Here is an 18762-nt window from a genome sequence, read left to right on the forward strand (position 1 = left end):
AGACGTGGTACAGCCGCCGCGTAGCTCACCATCAAGGCATCGACTGTGACTTGCCTGTCCGCCCAAGGTATAAATCCTCTCGCCCCTGCTAGCCCCACAAATCCGTCGATTGTGCACCATCCTTACTCTTCGTTTCTAGTTGTTCGGTACCGGATCTGATGGAGCACCCGCAGCCAGTCACCATGCCCGGCCATGGAGTCGAGACCGTCCTCGACGACCTTCCCGAGTCGATCGTCGTCGACGAGATCCTTGTCCGTTTGCCGGCCAGGGACATCATGCGCTGCCGCTGCGTCCGTAAGGGATGGCGCAGTGCCACCTCCGCCGACAAGTTCATGCTGGACCACCGCCGCCGCCAGCCCTTTCTCCCGGTGCTCGGTCACGCCGTGGAGCCGCAGACGGCGTCCCGCCTCTTGCTTTCCATTGACGCCGGTGCAGGCCAGCAACAGCTCTGCCCCGTGGTCCGGACATACAGCGGTAGACTCCTGGCTGCCCTTGATGGGCTCATCATCGTCTCCCATGGATCCATGAGTGTGCGAACTCCTTCGTCTCCTCCGGTAAAATTCTTCATCTGCAACCCGGTCACCCGTGAGTGTGCTCCCCTAGGGACGCCTCCAAGCCAGCATGGATTTATGCACCACATCGCAGGCTTGTATCGGCACCAACCATCCGGGGAATACCGGGTGCTTTGGGTCTCTACTCCGAGGTACTTTGACAGAGCAGACACAGCATACACCACATTTTACTACGTCGCAGCAGTGGGATCCAGTGACATAAGATGCATCGCAGAAGGTAGCATCGCACAGACAACACCCTTGGAAACGGCGTTGTGTAAGGGCCTGCCGGATTCGTCGGGTTGTCCACCAGTCCACCACCGTGGTAGCCTGCACTGGGGACTTCCCGGCCGCTCAATAGTGGTGTTCAACACAGCAGCCGAAACATTCTGGTTGATGGGTCGTCTATTCCAGCTGTACTTCCACCAGTTGTTGGAGATGGATGGCACTCTTGCTTTGTGCAGCGTCAGTCCTGAACAAATGACCGTAGATGTTTGGGTGGTACAAGACTATGGCGCCGAAACAACGGAGACCTGGTCTTTCAAGCATCAGATTAATTTGTCGGGTGTTGACGATCCAATACCACGTTCATGGGTGATGAGGTTCCCCAGGATGGTTGTGCTCAATAACGGTGAGCTGCTAATCCAATTCATTCGTGGTTGTGGGCCTGTGTTGCATTGTGGCATCGATGGCAAGTTCTTAGGATATGTGAAAAGCAAGGATGGCCAAGTAATCGGCTTGTGGATTACCAAGCATTACCTCCAGGAGAGCCTTATTCCCCTTCCACTATCCCGTGAGATGAGAGAAGAAGATAGTGCAACTCAGGGGCCTCCATTTTTTGTAGGGCTCTAAGATGCAGGTGCTTGATCTGGATTTCTGCACTACCATTGGAGTATGTATATTATGTATGAGTCATGTCTTTTATTCTTCTTAGGGCTGCTAGTAGAATTGAACATTCTGGATGGTAGAAGAGCACCACTGCTATCATCATTTGTTCTCTATTATTTTTCCTACAGCACCAAGTTCCGAACTATGAAGAATCTTTGCTATAGAACTACTCTATTTCGCTCTCTCATTTACTTTCAATTTGTATTTTTAAGAGCCATGAAAGTTCATGTTGCAAATTAGAAACTGGTCATTATTATCTATCTTGATTCTTGAATGACTTTATGCTGCTCCAGAATCAGTACATCAATGACTTTTTTCAATAAAGTACATTTCATTGAATTGATATATCGAGGTGATACAATCGCATCTAAAGAATGTCCGGTCTCTGCATAACTCGATGCACACAGCCAAAAAGTCCAACCGACCCAAAAAATAAAATTGTTTTACAACTTAAAAAAGATAAATTAGTCCAAGCCTATGACGTGGCAGCTCCTATCCAAAGATCACACCGCCATCCATGGAGGGAGAAAACCTCCCTGGCCGAACACTCCTGCCGCGTAGACACCATCATAAAAAGGTCCCTGTCCTTCGGCCTCTGCAGGATAGACCAAGTACGGAGTCATCGCGTACATACATGAATAACCTGCATAGAAGATGAAACATATTTTTTTATTAAAAACCACATCATTCCTGATAAGCCACAATGCCCAGCATAAGGCAGCCGCCCCCACAAGAATATGTGCAGAAAATTGTTTATCAATACCCCTCAACCAGTTGCCGAACATGTTACGAGCACTACGTGGTGGGTATAAATTTGAAGCTACTTGAACTGTGGCCCAAACCGCCCGAGCGAACTTACACTCAAAAAATAAGTGCTTAATAGACTTGTCATGTTGGCAAAAGACACACGCCTTCACTAGTAGAAAATGGGGCTTTGGTCCAGGCCGGGTAAGCCCATTAGTCCCGGTTCAGTCCAGAACCGGGACCAATGAGTGCATTTATCCCGGTTCGTGCAGCTAAGGCATTAGTCCCGGTTCACCTGGGCCCTTTAACCCCGGTTCGTGCCACGAACCGGGACTAAAGGGTGCGATGCCCATTGGTCCCGGTTGGTGGCACCAACCGGTACTAAAGGTTAGACCTTTAGTCCCGGTTGGTGCCACCAACTGGGACTAATGGGCTTTGAGGCATTAGTACCGGTTCATGGCACGAACCGGTACTAAAGGTCCCATTTTCAAACTCCCCCCCCCAATGGACCGCATTTTCAGTTTTAGAAAAAACAAAAGAAAATGATGGAAATGTCAATAAAAATAAAATAAAATAAATTTCCCATGTGATATGTGGTCTAGTTGTTGGGAAAATTTACAAATATGAATTTCGACTTTATTTACAAAATCTCTCTGGAATTTGTAAAATGAGCATAACTTTTGCATACGAACTCGGATTAAAAAGTTTTTTATATGAAAAATCATCTACTCGAAAAGTTACATCCGATGGAGACGGCCTACTTGCCTGTTTGCAAATTTGTAGAATCCTCAAATTCCAAAAGGAAAAAAAGTAATGCTCAAATTTCAGTTTTTTTAAATTTTCAGTAAATCTGGTCAAACTATGGTCAAACTACTTATTCAAGAAGTATTAGTGTTACTAAATAATTATTCAAGAATATTAGTGTTATTAAATAATTATTTCACCTTTTTTGAATTTTGGTCAAATCTGGTCAAACTATGGTCAAACTGTGGTCAAACAATGGTCAAACTACTTATTCAAGAAATATTAGTGTTACTAAAAAATTATTGTTTTTTAGAACAATAGTTTCAAACTCAAACAGTGAAATATGTGACTTCATGCTCAAGCTAAATTCCCGAGGGTTAATAAGATTGACATCTTACTATTGTCAGGAAAACAACAAGTGCAGACTTGGAAACGAGGGAGAATAGAACCCGGAATTAAGCGTGCTCAGGCTGGAGTAGTGAGAGGATGGGTGACCGTTCGGGAAGTTAGATGATTTGGAATGATGAGGGGTGATTTAAATTGAGCAGTGATGAGGGGTAATTAGAGATTAGAGGTTAAAATAATTCAAAAATTTGAAAATAAAAAAATTTCAAAAAAAAATTCAAAAAAAATCAGAAAATTTCCTTTAGTACCGGTTGGTGTTACCAACCGGGACTAAAGATGGACCGGCCACTTGGAGGGCCTTTAGTCCCGGTTCCGGATTGAACCGGGACTAAAGGGTCAGGGCATTAGTACCGACCCTTTAGTCCCGGTTCCAGAACCGGGACTAAAGGCCCTTTTTCTACCAGTGCTTGGTGCCTTGCCACTTGCGTCGTGCTAGATTATCTCTAGTTAAGATGACCCCTCTGTTTAGGAACAGAGGAATATATTCACTCTTAGAGGGATTTTAAGCTTCCATAATTTCCTGTTATCAACCGGAACATCACAATGAACCATTGCATCATACATGGATTTGACTGTAAACTTGCCATTCGGATGCAAATTCCATTGAAAGATGTCCGGTTCATCTGACAGCTGAATAGCCTCTAGACGTATGAGTAGCTCATTCCAAGCTGCAAGGCGAGGTCCTAAAAGGTCCCTACAGAAAGAAATATCAGGGTTTTCTTGTCGCAAAATTTGTTTGATGGTGACAAATTTATGTCTAACAATCCTATACAAACTCGGGTATTGCACCATGAGTGGTGTAGTCCCTAGCCAGGTGTCTTTCTAGAATCGAACCTGGGAACCGTCCCTAACCGAAAAAGTCTCAAATTGGAAAAAGAATTCCTTGGCCTTCATGACTCTAGACCAAAAATGTGAGTCACCAGGTTTCCAATGTACTTGAGAAATGGCTTTGGATTCCACGTACTTGTTACGAATGATTTCCTGCCATACTTCATTCTCAGTGAGTAGTTTATAAACCCATTTGCTGAGAAGAGCAATATTTTTAATCTCAAGGTCCCGAATTCCAAGCCCCCCTTGACTTTTAGGTCGACATAATACCGTCCACCTAGCCAATCGATATTTCTTTGATTCATTATCACACTGCCAAAAAAACTTGGATCTAAAGTAATCGAGACGCTGAAGAACCCCTTTCGGTCGATGGAAGAATGACAACATATATAAAACCATGTTGCTTAGGACGGAATTGATCAAGATCAATCGCCCCCCATATGACAAGAGTGGCTTTCCAACTGGCTAGCCGTTTCTCAAGTCTCTCTTCCACGTGCTTCCACCCAATGATAGTTAAACGCCGATAGTGTATGGTAATACCCAGATACCGAATCGGGAACTGCCCGAGCTGGCATCCAAAAATGTTAGCATACTTAGGTGCATATTCTGCAGCATCCCCGAAGCAAAAAAGTTCGCTCTTATGAAAATTAATTTTGAGGCCAGAAAGTTCCTCAAATGCACATAAAAGCAGCTTGAGATTTCTTGCTTTATCTAGATCATGATCCAAGAAAAGTATCGTATCATCCGCATATTGTAGGATAGATAAACCCTCTTCTACCAAATGAGGAATAACGCCGCTAACCTGACCGGCCACCTTAGCCCACTCAACATGGGTAGCTAACATGTTAGCCACAATGTTAAACAAAATGGGTGATGCAGGGTCCCCTTGGCGAAGCCCCTTCCTTGTCTGAAAGTAGTTGCCAACCTCATCATTAACTTTGATGGCCACACTACCTCCAGAAACAAAACTCTCAACCCATCGGCACCATTTTGGTGAAAACCCCTTCATGCGTAAAGTTTTCAACAGAAATGGCCATTTAACTTTATCATAGGATTTTTCGAAATCTATTTTAAAGATCACTCCATTCAACTTTTTGCGGTGAAGCTCATGTACCATTTCATGCAGCACAACCACACCATCTAGTATGTTGTGTCCTTGCATGAATGCAGTTTGAGTGGGTTTGACGACATGGTCAGCCACCCCGTTCAACCGGTTAGTTGTGACCTTCGTAAAGATTTTGAAGCTCACATTGAGAAGGCAAATTGGTCTACATTGTTGAATACGACTGGCCTCCTTAATCTTAGGCAGTAGGATAATCTCCCCAAAGTTTAAGCGGGAAATATCAAGGTCTTTGATATGCAGTTGGTTAAACAACTGAACCAAGTCCGCCTTGATTACGTCCCAAAAGTATTGATAGACTCTGCCGGAAAACCATCCGGTCCCGGAGCCTTGTTGTGTTCCATTTGAAACACCGCAGTTCGAATTTCCTCTTCAAAAAATGGAGAGGCTAAGAATTCATTTTCCGCTTCCGAAACTTGAGGGATGTCATGAGTGATAGACTCGTCCAGCTCAAAAAGTGTTTCAGTGGAAGGGCCAAAAAGCTCTTTGTAGTATTTAGTAATAAAGTCCCTGAGCGGTGCTTCCCCCTCAATACAGCCTTCCTCCTGGTCAAGAGCAAAGATACGTTTCTTTCTATGTCTGCCATTGGCCAGCATTTGAAAGTATTTCGTATTATCATCACCTTAAACGAGGGAATCGGCCTTGCAATGTTGGTACCATTTAATCTCTTCCTCATGAAGCAGGCTTGCAATCTGCTCATTAAGATGGCTTTTTTGTTCAATCTCAGTAGCAGAAAGAGGCCTCACCTCCGCAGTTTTATCGAGGGTATCGATTAAAGTAGATAGCCGCAACTTTTCTTTTTTGTAAATGCCAGCAGTGTGTTTAGCCCATGCACGAAGAAATCGGTGCAAGGCGCGAATTCAATATTTCCATCGTTGAATGGGCGTGTTGCCGCGAGGTTGACACGCCCACACTTTCTTGACCATGTCGAGGAATCCCTCTCTAGTGATCCATCCCAATTCAAATTTAAACTGATGACAATTAGAACTTGGGGTTGTTTGTCCAAAATCGGTTAGCAATGGAGTGTGATCCGATAAGGCCTCAATCCTTTCTAGTGCCCGTACCGAGGCTAGGGAATATTTATATTCCTAGTCGGTGGTAACCAGCACCCAGTCAAGTTTTCCGAAAGTTGGAACTGATCGGTTATTGGCCCAGGTATACTGACAACCAGACATAGTGAGCTCCCGCAGATCTAGGCTATCAATAACAGCATTGAATAGGAAAGGCCACCTTGTATCAAACCGGTCATTGTTTTTTTCTGCTAATATCGAAGGATATTGAAATCCCCCCGTTAACATGGGATGGGAATTATCTCGGCAGGTATTAACAAGTTCCTTTAGAAAAGCAGACTTAAACTCTTCCTGAGCGGCGCCATATACAGCCACCAGGCTCCAAAGGAAGTTGTCGGACTTGTTTCGAAGGTGAAATTTAATATGATATTTCCCCTTTGACATGGACAAAAGTTCTAAGTATGTGGAATGGAGGCCTAGCAAGATTCCACCGGACCTCCCAGACGGGGGTAAGACGTGCCATTCATAATCATAACCACACGAAAAGTGGTCAAGATCACGTGTTGGGAAGTCTAGTTTGCCCGATGCAGTAATAGCCACAAAGTGGCCCGAAGTGCTGGAGTAGACGGGCGCGGCGACGACGAAGAAGACCGTGAGGGTTGCATGTCATCCTCCGGCTCCGCAAGTGCCCTGGATGCAGACACCCCTCCCGGCGTCGAAGGCATAGAGGACAAAGCTCGCAGCTCCGCCATCGCCGACTCATGGTCAGCCCTGACGGACGGGGAGAAGATCACTCGCCGCCGGGTAGGTGAAGCAGGTGCCGGCGATGGTGGCGCCGAAGCCGCGCGCATAGGAACCTCCGCGTATGGCAACTCCTCAAGCTGAGTCCGCTCTTGGGCCCCCTCTTCGAGGTGAGGCGGTGCCGCCAGCTGCGTCTGAGTCGGCAGCGTCGAAGTCTGTGGCGCCGACGTCGTTAGAAGAGACGGCGCATTGATCACCGGGGCCGCCATAGACGAAAGTGCCGAAGGTGTCATGGCCGACGGTGGAGATCCCTGTAGTGATGCAGGAGCTACCTTGGAATGCATACGTCCATTAGGGTTAGGTGGTTGCCATCCGGCTTTCTTTTTGAGAAAACAATGTTGGTACACATGCCATCAAGAAAAGATATCCAACCTTAGTCATGTTCTTCGAGTGAATACTACTGTTTGAGGGATCCATTGTAGAAATTAAGTACTTGTGGCATTTTTTGGCGCTGAGATTGTTAGTCTGGATCCTTCATTTCAAGTTTAATATTTTGATCATCAGCTGACATGGTTGCTCCTGCTCTTTGTGTGGTGATGTTTTCTCAGGCGCAGGCATAACTTTGTTCAGTTTGGTACTCGGAAATTCTGTGTTCATTTTATTTTATTATGGCTTTGTTGAAAATCTTACCAAGTAAAGGTCCTAGTTCCTCTTTGCCTGGATAAAGATTTTAAGTTTACATGGTGAAAATTATACTAGTCAATGTTTTTTTCTTATGCAAACTCTTAGATCACATGGAAAGTCCAGCGATTTCAATGTTGTTTGTGTGGTTAGAAATGTAGAATTCTGCCTACTCCTATTCACGTGGATTAATTAACTCTTAATATGTTAAATCCAGCAATTCAGTGATGCTTCTTTGGGTGTTCAGTCCAACACCATTTATATCTCACTGCATAACTAATCAATGATCTAAACTGTGATGTCATAATTTTATGGATGCTCCAACTCGAAAAATACTTATATACGAGGCTCTTAGTTTTTCTAAGGCCTTCTTTGGTATTCTTCTTAGTTTTTCTATAGCCAAATACTTAGTTTTACGGCTTTGTTGAAATCCTTGATTTTATTTGCCATAAAAACGGATACCTAAGAAGGCGTTAGATTGTTTCAAGGGTTAATTTCTTTTCCTTTAGTTATCTGAGAAAATACCTGCCTATGTTACTTGTGAAAAACAATCCAAATTTTTTTCCACTTTCTTTTTAGCGCAAAAGGAACTTCTAGTTTTAGGCTGTTGGAACAGTGATGTGATCACATTTTCCTAGTCATCATTGATGTGAAATATTTCTAGATATCTGTATTCTCAAATTGCTTATGACCACATGATTTGCCACAACACATTTTTCTCTAAGATTACACTGGCAGCTTGAACAACCACCGTGAAAATATGCAAAAGGCGTAGCGCAAGTGGGAATACATATATACATGTAGATTGTGCCATTTCCCAGTTTTTTCTCATTTCCAAAAGAACTGGACAATATATAGGAGTTATGCTCATGGCAAATAAAACCAAGGAATGATTCTTAGACTTTGTTTCGCGTCTTTGGATCAAAATGTGACCGTTAGGTTCCCATAATAGGAGGCCTTTGGTGAGAAACAGATGTTCCATGGGACAACTTTGAACATGTCTTAATAGAAGGCAAAGACACAACGCTCAATCCTTTTTGCCAAGCTATGAAAAACTTCCTCTTTGGATCATGTTTCCTTCCTTCCAAGTTTAAAAGTTTGATCAGCAGTTGACATGATTGCTCCTGCTCTTTCTGTGGTGATGTTTTTGTCAGGCGCAGTTCCTTGAGTACCCAATACACTTGACTTATGCCGATTTGAGCTCGGTTTATATATAAGCCGAGTAGAAGTCCCAACTTACACTACACAGCTTAGTAAGGACCAGCTTATCAGGTAGGCAAGAGCCATGGAGAAAAATCTTATTTTTTCTATAGCCAAGTACTTATACGAGGCTCTTAGTTCGATAAAGCAACATGACAGCAGCAGGGTGTTAACGGTATGGCCATGTGTCCCATGTATGTAAGCCGAGAGCCGAGGCCAGCAACACGGTTTATATATAAACCGAGAGCCATCGAGAGCCACACAGTTTTCTTGCCATGCATTGTTATTTTATTTCAGCTATTGTTACAAATCTTAGCACGTAATTTAGTTCCTTGAGTTTGACATGTTTTCAGAAAGAATTCAGTACTTTGGTTGTATGTGGGTAGACAGCTCCTATCGCCATTGGAGTAGTATCTGTTATGCATGAGTTTTGTCTTTTATTTTTACTTGTTCTTCTTACGGCTGCCAGTAAAACTGAACATTCTGGATGGTAGAAGAGTACCTCTGCTACCATCAATTATCTATTATTTTGCCTTCAGCATCATGTTATAGTTCTGAACTATGAAGAATCTTTGCTATAGAACTTGACGGTTGGTTGCTCCTGCATGCATTCTCTTTATGTGCTGATGTTTTTGTCAGGCACATATACTCACATAACTTTGTTTAGTTTGGTACTCACCATGTGTCCATTGCTATTTTATTACAATTTTATTAAAAATCTTAGAAATTAAGTATCATGGTCTTATTTCGTGCCTTTTTTATTTCTAGGATTTTGTGTTTTTTGGGGGGTGGGGGGTAGAACTGAGTTGGAGATGCGCTCATTTTGAGCCAGGTAAACTGCTGGTTCCTCTTTGCCTTGATAAAGGTTTTTAGTTTACATGATGACAATTAGCTAGACTAGTCAATGTTTTTTCTTATGCAAACTCTTAGATCACATGGAGGCTCCAGCAATTTCAATGTTGTTTGTGTAGGTAGCAAATTGTAGAATTCTGCCTACTAATGTGGATTGATTAACTATTAATATGTTAAATCCAACAATTTAGTTATGCGTCTTTGGATCTATAATCCAGATCCATGTATATCACACTGCGTAATGCATTAATCAATGATCTAAACTGTGATATCATAATTCTATGGATGCCTAATAAGGCATTATAGATTATTTCAATAGTTTACTTCTTTGCCTTTAATCATCTGAGAAAAGACCTACCTATGTTTACTTGTGAAAAACAATGCAAACGGAAAAAAATCACTTTCTTTTTTTGCGCAAAAAGAACTTAGTTTTAGGCTTTTGGAACAGTGATGTGATCAAATTCTCCTACTGAACATTGATGTGAACTTTTGGATAAATATATATTCTCAAATTACTTATGTCCACATGACTTGCAACATTACATTTTTCCCCGAGATTATATTGGCAGCTTGAGTAAGCACCGTGAAAATATGCAAGCCAGCGCAAGTGGGAATACATTCATGTAGATTTTGCCATTCCCAGTTGTTTTTTCCGTGTTTCCAAGAGAACTGAACAACATATGGGGGTTATGCTTATAGAAAATAAAACCAAGGAATGATTCCAAGACTTTGTTTCACGCCTTTGGATCAAAATGTGACCTTTACGTTCCCATAATAGGTTTTAGTATTAGATTATCTGAGATTTGGGAGGCCTTTAGGTGAGAAACGGGTTCCATGGGACAACTCTGGACATGTCTCAATAGAAGATAAAGACATCATTAAATCCATTTTACGAAGCTATGAAAAACCCCTCTTCAGATCATGGTTTTTCCTTACAAATAGAATGCCGAATTTCCTCTTTAGATGATGGTTTTCCTTTGGTTGGTGCTGAAAGATAGCATGATAACTCACTACCTAGTTCCCGCCAAAAAAAACTTACTATACCTAGTCGGAAGAATGCTTGTTTTGCTGAGCTAATAAATCAACAGAGCATCACTTTTTCCCACCTATTACCGACTACCTAGATTTGTCAATTTTGAATAGTTAACTGTACATTTTGAGATGTATTATGGCATGAGAGGTGCAGGGCACTCATTCAAAGTGTTGTGTGAAACAAAAAATGATGGTGGTGACTTGCTTGCTTCCAGCAGAAGTGGACCCATTCCAGTGAAATCTTGGGCTCTGTGTAACTTGTACAGGAATAGGATGGAGTTCACGAAGAGTTAAGTGGAATCTGTCATAATGAACTTCATTTCGCTCGTGTGCCGAACCTCTAAAGAGTTCACGTAGCTAGCTAGTCGTTGTGTGTAGTGTGTCGTGATCTGATATGGTTAGGCTCTGCTCTTATTCGTCTGGCATGTTAATTGTACTACATTTACAACCTTGTACTTGCTAACATGTGCCACGGAGGCAGCCATACTGTTAGTGTAAACTGAGAAGACTGGGATGCTTTATATATAAACAATATGGTAATCTCGATTCTGCATTCCATTTGCTGTTAAGAAACAGTTTAATTCATGGAAATAAACCTCTTTATGCATAGGTTTTTTCTCTCTTTGTTCTGCAAGTTTTGTGTGCTGTCTATTATACACAACGGAGAACATATCGGGTGAACCCAGCACCAACGTTGAAAACACATGCTATGGGTTCTTGAAAATTCTGAAAATAATTAACTACATAGGCATAGCACGTTCACATAATTTCAGTTACAAATTCAACACACATCTTAAGAAACAAAGATAACAAATTCAACAATTGTAGTGTTAGCTGGCCCAATTCATAGCCAAATATGAATTAGCTACTATTCATAACATGATCTTTCATTTTTATTTCTTAACCCGTGACTTCGTATTGTAAAACTAGAATTTTTGTGACGTGACAGATGTTTATTTTTCCAATCTTCTAATTTCAGTTTTTTCTTAAAAATTATCATATTTTTTTATTACAGGGTGCACCGGTTACACAGGAATTTTGGCTGCAAAGGATACACCTTGTAGTTCAGAATGTATATTAGAAGCTGGCCTTTTTCTTACTGAGGAACCAATTCATTGTGTTGTAGTATGAAAAAAAAACATATGTATGCCCAATTAGCAATATGCAAGTCCCCTCAAAATTGATTGTGGGTCAGTCAATTTTTTGGCTGTTGATTTCTGCTTTGAGATTCAAGCTCCTTTTTTCCTGGTTTGTTATATGAGTTGTTTTAGACTGCCCTTTTAGTGACCATAGATTTGGGTAAGTCAAATCTTAACTGGCAGAAGCCCATTACCTATGTGACCCAACCCTCTCCCTTTGTTTTTTTCTGTTTTAATTTTCTGTTTTTGCTTTTTTCATCATTAGTCGGTTTTTCTTCTTCTTTTGGTGGTGTTTTGGCTGTTGGGTGAGTGTAAATGTATACACATACTATAAATATATGCTAAAATTTCACTATTATACGATTACTCCCCTTATATGATTACTCTTTGCATACTACAAAAGGTGCAATTTTAGTGCAAAATTGTGTGCAAGTTTTTGTTTTTATTTATTTTTCATTTTATTTCTTCTTAAAAGGTAATAGCAGTGCCGCTTTCATTGTTCCTTATAAAATAACATTATTTGATTTGGTTTTAATTGTTATTTTTTAGAGTGAATTCCATTTTTTACCTTGTAGTTGTACATTTGTGACACATATTACCCTATTTAGTGGAACTTTTATCGAAATGTCAGATTTTGGAGACTTTTAACACGGTTTTACCCTAGTTTTACATTTTGTTTATTTATGGTCGATAGGATCGGCATGTTGCGTCATTGATTCGTAAAAAAAACTGTAAGGATCGGAGGGCATCATTGGCGATCTTGTCCAAGCTTCTCTTGTCTATCTGTTCCACTCCTTGTGGCCGTCCACATGTTTTTGGATACAGGGCGTCACCTCACACCTTACCTGATGGACACGCATCAAAAAACGAGGGTCCAAAGATTTTAAAAGGGGTATTCTAGACGAATTTTCACTCGAAGGGGTAATTAGTGTCACAAATGTATAAATATGGGGTAAAAAGTGGAATTCACTCTATTTTTTATTTAAGGGTAACATCAATACACTAATTGATTCCTTCTTAGGAAACTTTTTCTTGTGAAAATTTCACTATTATATGCTTATTCTTGCACTTTAAAAATGCATAAACTTTTTATATAGTGTGTGCAAATTTATTTATTTTGACTATTTACTGTGGAGCAAAAGCCCCACGGTCATTTATTCCAAACTCAAACAAACCAGGGTACAAAAAGTTACAAAAGGAACTATGTACAAGCTTACCTACACTAACTATACATGGCTAAGGAAGGCTATCAATCCAAGCTAATAATTTTGGCCTGATACAATCCTTAACTCTATGAGCAAGAAGAGAGATGTCATGAATAAACATACATCTCCAGGAACTAAAAGAAGGCCTAGTCAGCCGAAAGTCTTTCCATTTCTGACTAACCAAATACACCATCCGCAATGAACAAGACCTCAAAGAATGTGTGCAAATGTTGACATTATTTGTTTTATGTTTTATCTTTTCTTCTTAAAGGGTAATACCAATATGTCAGGAATTCATTCTTCCTTGGAAAACCTCATTATTTTTATTTTATTTTTTCTTAAAGGGTAATACTAATGCCACAAATTCATTTTTTTCTTATAAAACTTCATCATTTTCATTTTGTTTTAGTTTTTATTTTTATTTTTATATATATTTTTTAATGGTAATACCAATGCCATGAATTCATTTCTTTGAGGAAACATTTTTTTTGCAAAAAAATCACTACTATATGCTTATTCTTGCATATATTACAAAAAAGGTGCAATGCATGTGTGAATTGTGTGTACTTTTTGACATTATTTTGTTTTAATATCTCCCAATTTATTTCTTCTTATAAGGTAATATCAATGCCACTAATCCATTCATTCTTAGAAAACTTCGTTAATTTGTAGGCATATAGTTTTCAAACGGAAGGAACACAACTAAATTACAGCGCCACCTAAACCCGACGTATGAGATATGTTAAGTAGTAGTTTTCTAAAGGGGAACACACGAACAATTGTTCTCAGGGTTAGATGTTCTCACAAAAACAAAGATGTTCCTGCATGGATCCTAAGAATAATTTCATCGATGTTCTTTCATGTAACGGAGAAACTGTTGCGTTTTATTCCAGCAATATTTTCCCACATCCAAGCGATCTTACAGGTAGACAGTACCGATCCTACCATCCTGCTCTGTGTTGTGCAGGTCAGGTGTACAAGAATGCATGCCCTTCATCCACTATGAATCTATCGACGGTGAGAACAGCCAGGCCACCGACGCAGGCGATCTTATTTGGTATGGTTGTCGCCGGTAGAGGCCAACGGTCAGCAGGGCCATGCAATAAGGAGCGGGCGACATCGACCCGACACGTACGCATGTGTGCTCATTGTACAGTTCAAGTGCATGCATGCAAGGTTGGCGCTGGTCCAGGCCAACCGACGAGGTGAGTCACTAGAAGGAACACAACTAAATTCACTACCACTCAAATTAGCTGGTTCTTAGAAGGAAAAAAGTGACTTATCCAAATTCTAAATTCGGTCACCTTACCCCTAGTCAAAGGTCGAGTGGATACTATATGAAAAAATGATTTGCCGAAAAAGTGGATTCCAAATCTCCATTGAAGTAGGACTTGACCAAGATTGAAGTCGTACTTGACTAAGATAGTACATTTTGTTGGCGCCGTCTCTCCTCACAGCGCCCCTTCTTCTTCTCCCTCTCGGTTGCCTCTCACGACACACACACACATGACAATGGAGACACAAGATATTTGGTGGCAGGCTGCCTCGCACAGCCCGACCACTTCTTCTCTACTTTTATTTCTCTTGGCTCAAAGAAACAACACAGTTTACATCTCTTATATAGGGTCACAGACGCACGCATCCTGCAGCCACACTTCTCCACTAAAAGCATGACCTTCATGCACTAACGCACTACCTACATGCATGCCCATGCCCAGCTCGTGCGTAGCATTCTCTCAACGGCCACACACGACCTGACCAGTGGCCAGCACGCCCACACAACTACTAGTTACATGCAGCTAACAAACTAATCAAATCACTTGGCTCTAATTAAGTGCTTAACCGGTCAGGCTTCAACTCTTACGCGCTTGCCGTATCACACGGTCGTGCTGCCTGTCGGCGCCAACGGCATCTCGCCGTGCTTGCCTTCTCGTACGGCGGCTTGACATCCAGCCTTCTTCGCACGTCTCCGCTGAAAGTTCGCCGGCCTCGCTAATTTCTAGACTAAACTACATGCAAAACTCAAACATGCAAATACATGGAATCAAGACTAAACCTAACATTGTCGCCCCTAATCTTGATTCTCCAATCGTCATGCACCTTCACCTTGCCGCTATCATCACAACACCAATCATCGTGCACCATCTTGTCGTGGTCGACGCCTTCGTGACATCGAGCACTAAGTCATCAACATCTTGCGAAATCGCACCGCAACATTTGTTGGCTTCACACCAACTCTCCACGATGACGATGGCATCGCACCATCGCCATCGGCATCGCACCGAACCGAGTGACGGCATCTCACCGCCATACATCTTCTTAGCGGCATCGCACCGCGTCTCCTTGTGACGGCATCGCACCGCCGTCTCCTCCTAGCGGCATCGCACCACCGTCTCCTCCTAACGGCATCGCACTGTAACCAACCACCAGCGGCATCTTTCCGCCGGCGGCCTCCACCTCGCGCCATCGCTCCCTACCTCACATGGAGTCTGTCGTGTCACCATCACCGTCGCCCCCGTGGATCGACAAGGCTCTAATATCAATTGTTGGCGCCGCCTCTCCTCGCAGCGCCCCTTCTTATTCTCCCTCTCGGTTGCCTCTCACAACACACACACATGACAATGGAGACACAAGATATTTGGTGGCCGGCTGCCTCACACAGCCCGACCACTTCTTCTCTACTTTTATTTTTCTTGGCTCAAAGAAACAACACGGTTTACATCTCTTATATAGGGTCACAGACGCACGCATCCTGTGGCCACACTTCTCCACTAACAGCATGACCTCCATACACTAACGCACACCTACATTCATGCCCATGCCCAGCTCATGCGTAGCATTCTCTCAACGGCCACACACGACCTGACCAGTGGCCAGCACGCCCACACAACTAACTAGTTACATGCAGCTAACAAACTAACCAAATCATTTGGCTCTAACTAAGTGCTTAACCGGTCAGGCTTCAACTCTTACGCGCTTGCCGTATCACACGGCCGTGCTGCCTCTCGCGGCTTTGCAGCCTCTCGCCGCCAACGGCATCTCGCCGTGCTCGCCGTCTCGTACGGAGGCTTGGCATCTCGCCTTCTTCGCACGCCTCCACTGAAAGTCCGCCGGCCTTGCTAATCCCTAGACTAAACTACATGCAAAACTCAAACATGCAAATACATGGAATCAAGACTAAACCTAACACATTTTGGGCGATGATTTGTAGCTCTAAGGTGCTCCACCCATCAAAATCCTAGTAGGAAGCTATTATGCCCATATCAGCGCATTTGTTTTGACCAACTTATTAAACCAGAGAAGATACATTGGCAATACTATTGTCGAATACAAACTCATGAGGTCTAGTTCTAACTAATATACGGACTCTCCGCGAGGTGTAATTAAGTGTGCTGGTGTGAGTACTGGAAGAAAGCAGAAGTTGATGTGAGTATTGGAAGGCTTGTATAAGTACATGGTTTGAATCAGTTAATTTCATGTCATTGAATAAAGCAAGAGGCTCCATTTGATATGCATTAAAACAGGAGAACATTGAAGCCGCGTGTGACGGGCCATAAAACTATAGAACTTAGTTAATTGCATACACAATAGAGTAGTAACCGTAACATGTGCATTGATTACATTGCCCTCTCCCTAACGCTGACTGTACATTGCGTCTGCCACACAGTGCATATTCTTGGCTACAAACTTAATTAATTACATAAAGATATATCACAGGAACCTCTGGCTAATAGAGAAACTACATCTATGCTTGCTTGATCGATAGTTAGGTAATAATTAACCGCAACAGTGCAAAGAAGAGAAACACTAGAGCAACCGGAAAATATCTAATGCATTTAGGCCATTGTATGATTACATATGGTGGCAGGGGTCGAATAGCTTCTCTCCTGTACGTGTGCCCTGTGTGTGCAAGAAAGTACAACACTATATGGGTCATGTGTTAAATGGAAATAACTGATACATCTATTATACACAAAGCATATACAACATACGTTTGGAATCTCAAGAAAGATGCATGGTTAAGATGTGGGTGGGTGGAGCACCTAGGAGCTCCTATGCAAGCAACTTGGGAAAGGAAAGTATAGTACTATTTGATCTTTGGGGGACTTGTAACAATATCTAAAAAGTGTACTCCTCCTTCTCCTTTATGTAAGGTATATTAGTTTTTCAATAAAACTCCATGATGTGGTGTATTTCTTCTTCTCACTCCGATTTCCGTTTATTCCCCTCCACCATTCCATACTAGCCTATCACCCGCAAAAAATAAGGGCTGGATCACCTGATCGGTGGTTATGAGAAAGAACCATGCCAACACATGTACTTGTCTCCATGTCATGTTCCATGTGCATGGGTCATGCAAGTGAGCGGGAGATCACCAAGCATGCTCAAATTGCTGGTTGCGGCCCACCTAACTGATTTTATCCAGGTGCTAACCATCGAATTAGTGAAGGGTAATTTTATCCCAAACTCTCCTTAATTATTTGTGGTGGTCACTTAAAATTAAACATTACATAAAGGAGTAGAGGGAGTATTTCCTATTATCAATGGTAAAACAAATTATATCATACAATAGATCTTAAGATGGAGCTCAAGATTCGAAAGAAGATTGTCAAGCCCAAACTGGAACTTAAGCTTCAAGTGAAGAACCTCAAACCCCATGTCAACCCTGGGTCCGAAGTGTCAACATTCACATCTTAGTTGATAACTGTTGGAAATATGACCTAAAGGCAATAATAAAATATTATTGTGTTATTCCATGTTTATAATTAAGTTTATATTTACACAATGTAATTCCAAAAGTCCTTGAATGAGAGATTCAGAGTTAAACTCAGTTGCATGTGTGGAAACATAAACACCATGTAGATCCCTAGCCTCTCCTCTAAAACTAGCTCATGTATTCCAAATTATATTGTTCTCTTGAACATGGGCATTGTTAAAGTGACAAGGATGACAAAAATAATGAGAAAACATTGTTGGTAGAACAATGGTGTTTGATAGACCCAATACTTATGATACACTGCGAGATCACTTTGTCATTTCATTTTCGTTATTATAGATAAAGTGTTAATGCTACTTACATCCTTAGACAGCGAGAATACCGTAGAACCTTCATACCAGATAGTTATTGTAGGGATGTGAAACATTTCCCATAATAGGGAGATCATAAAAGGTATCTTACGAGTACACTGGAAAGTATGTCAAAGTTCTCTATGATCCAATACTGAGATTTGCTCCTCCAATGATTGAGAGACACTCTCCAGGACCACTCGGTATTATGGTATCCATTATCGTCTAGCTAGGCACATTGATAGTGATCACAGGAATACTGGAATACGGAAAAAGAAAAGGGAACAAAACCGATAACTAGGATAACAAGTATAGTGGTCAAAGTTTGATCATGGAAATACTGTCTCGCCTCTGGTTTTGTAAAAATGTCATGAAACAAAGGGAAGTTGATATGTCTCCAACGTATCTATAATTTTTTATTGTTCCATGCTATTATATTATCTGTTTTGGATGTTTATGGGCTTTATTATACACTTTTATATTATTTTTGGGACTAACCTATTAACCTAGAGCCTAGTGCCAGTTTCTGTTTTTTCCTTGTTTGAGAGTATCGCA

Source organism: Triticum aestivum, chromosome 5A (genome assembly GCF_018294505.1).
Source record: "Triticum aestivum cultivar Chinese Spring chromosome 5A, IWGSC CS RefSeq v2.1, whole genome shotgun sequence".
Lineage (NCBI taxonomy): Eukaryota > Viridiplantae > Streptophyta > Magnoliopsida > Poales > Poaceae > Triticum > Triticum aestivum.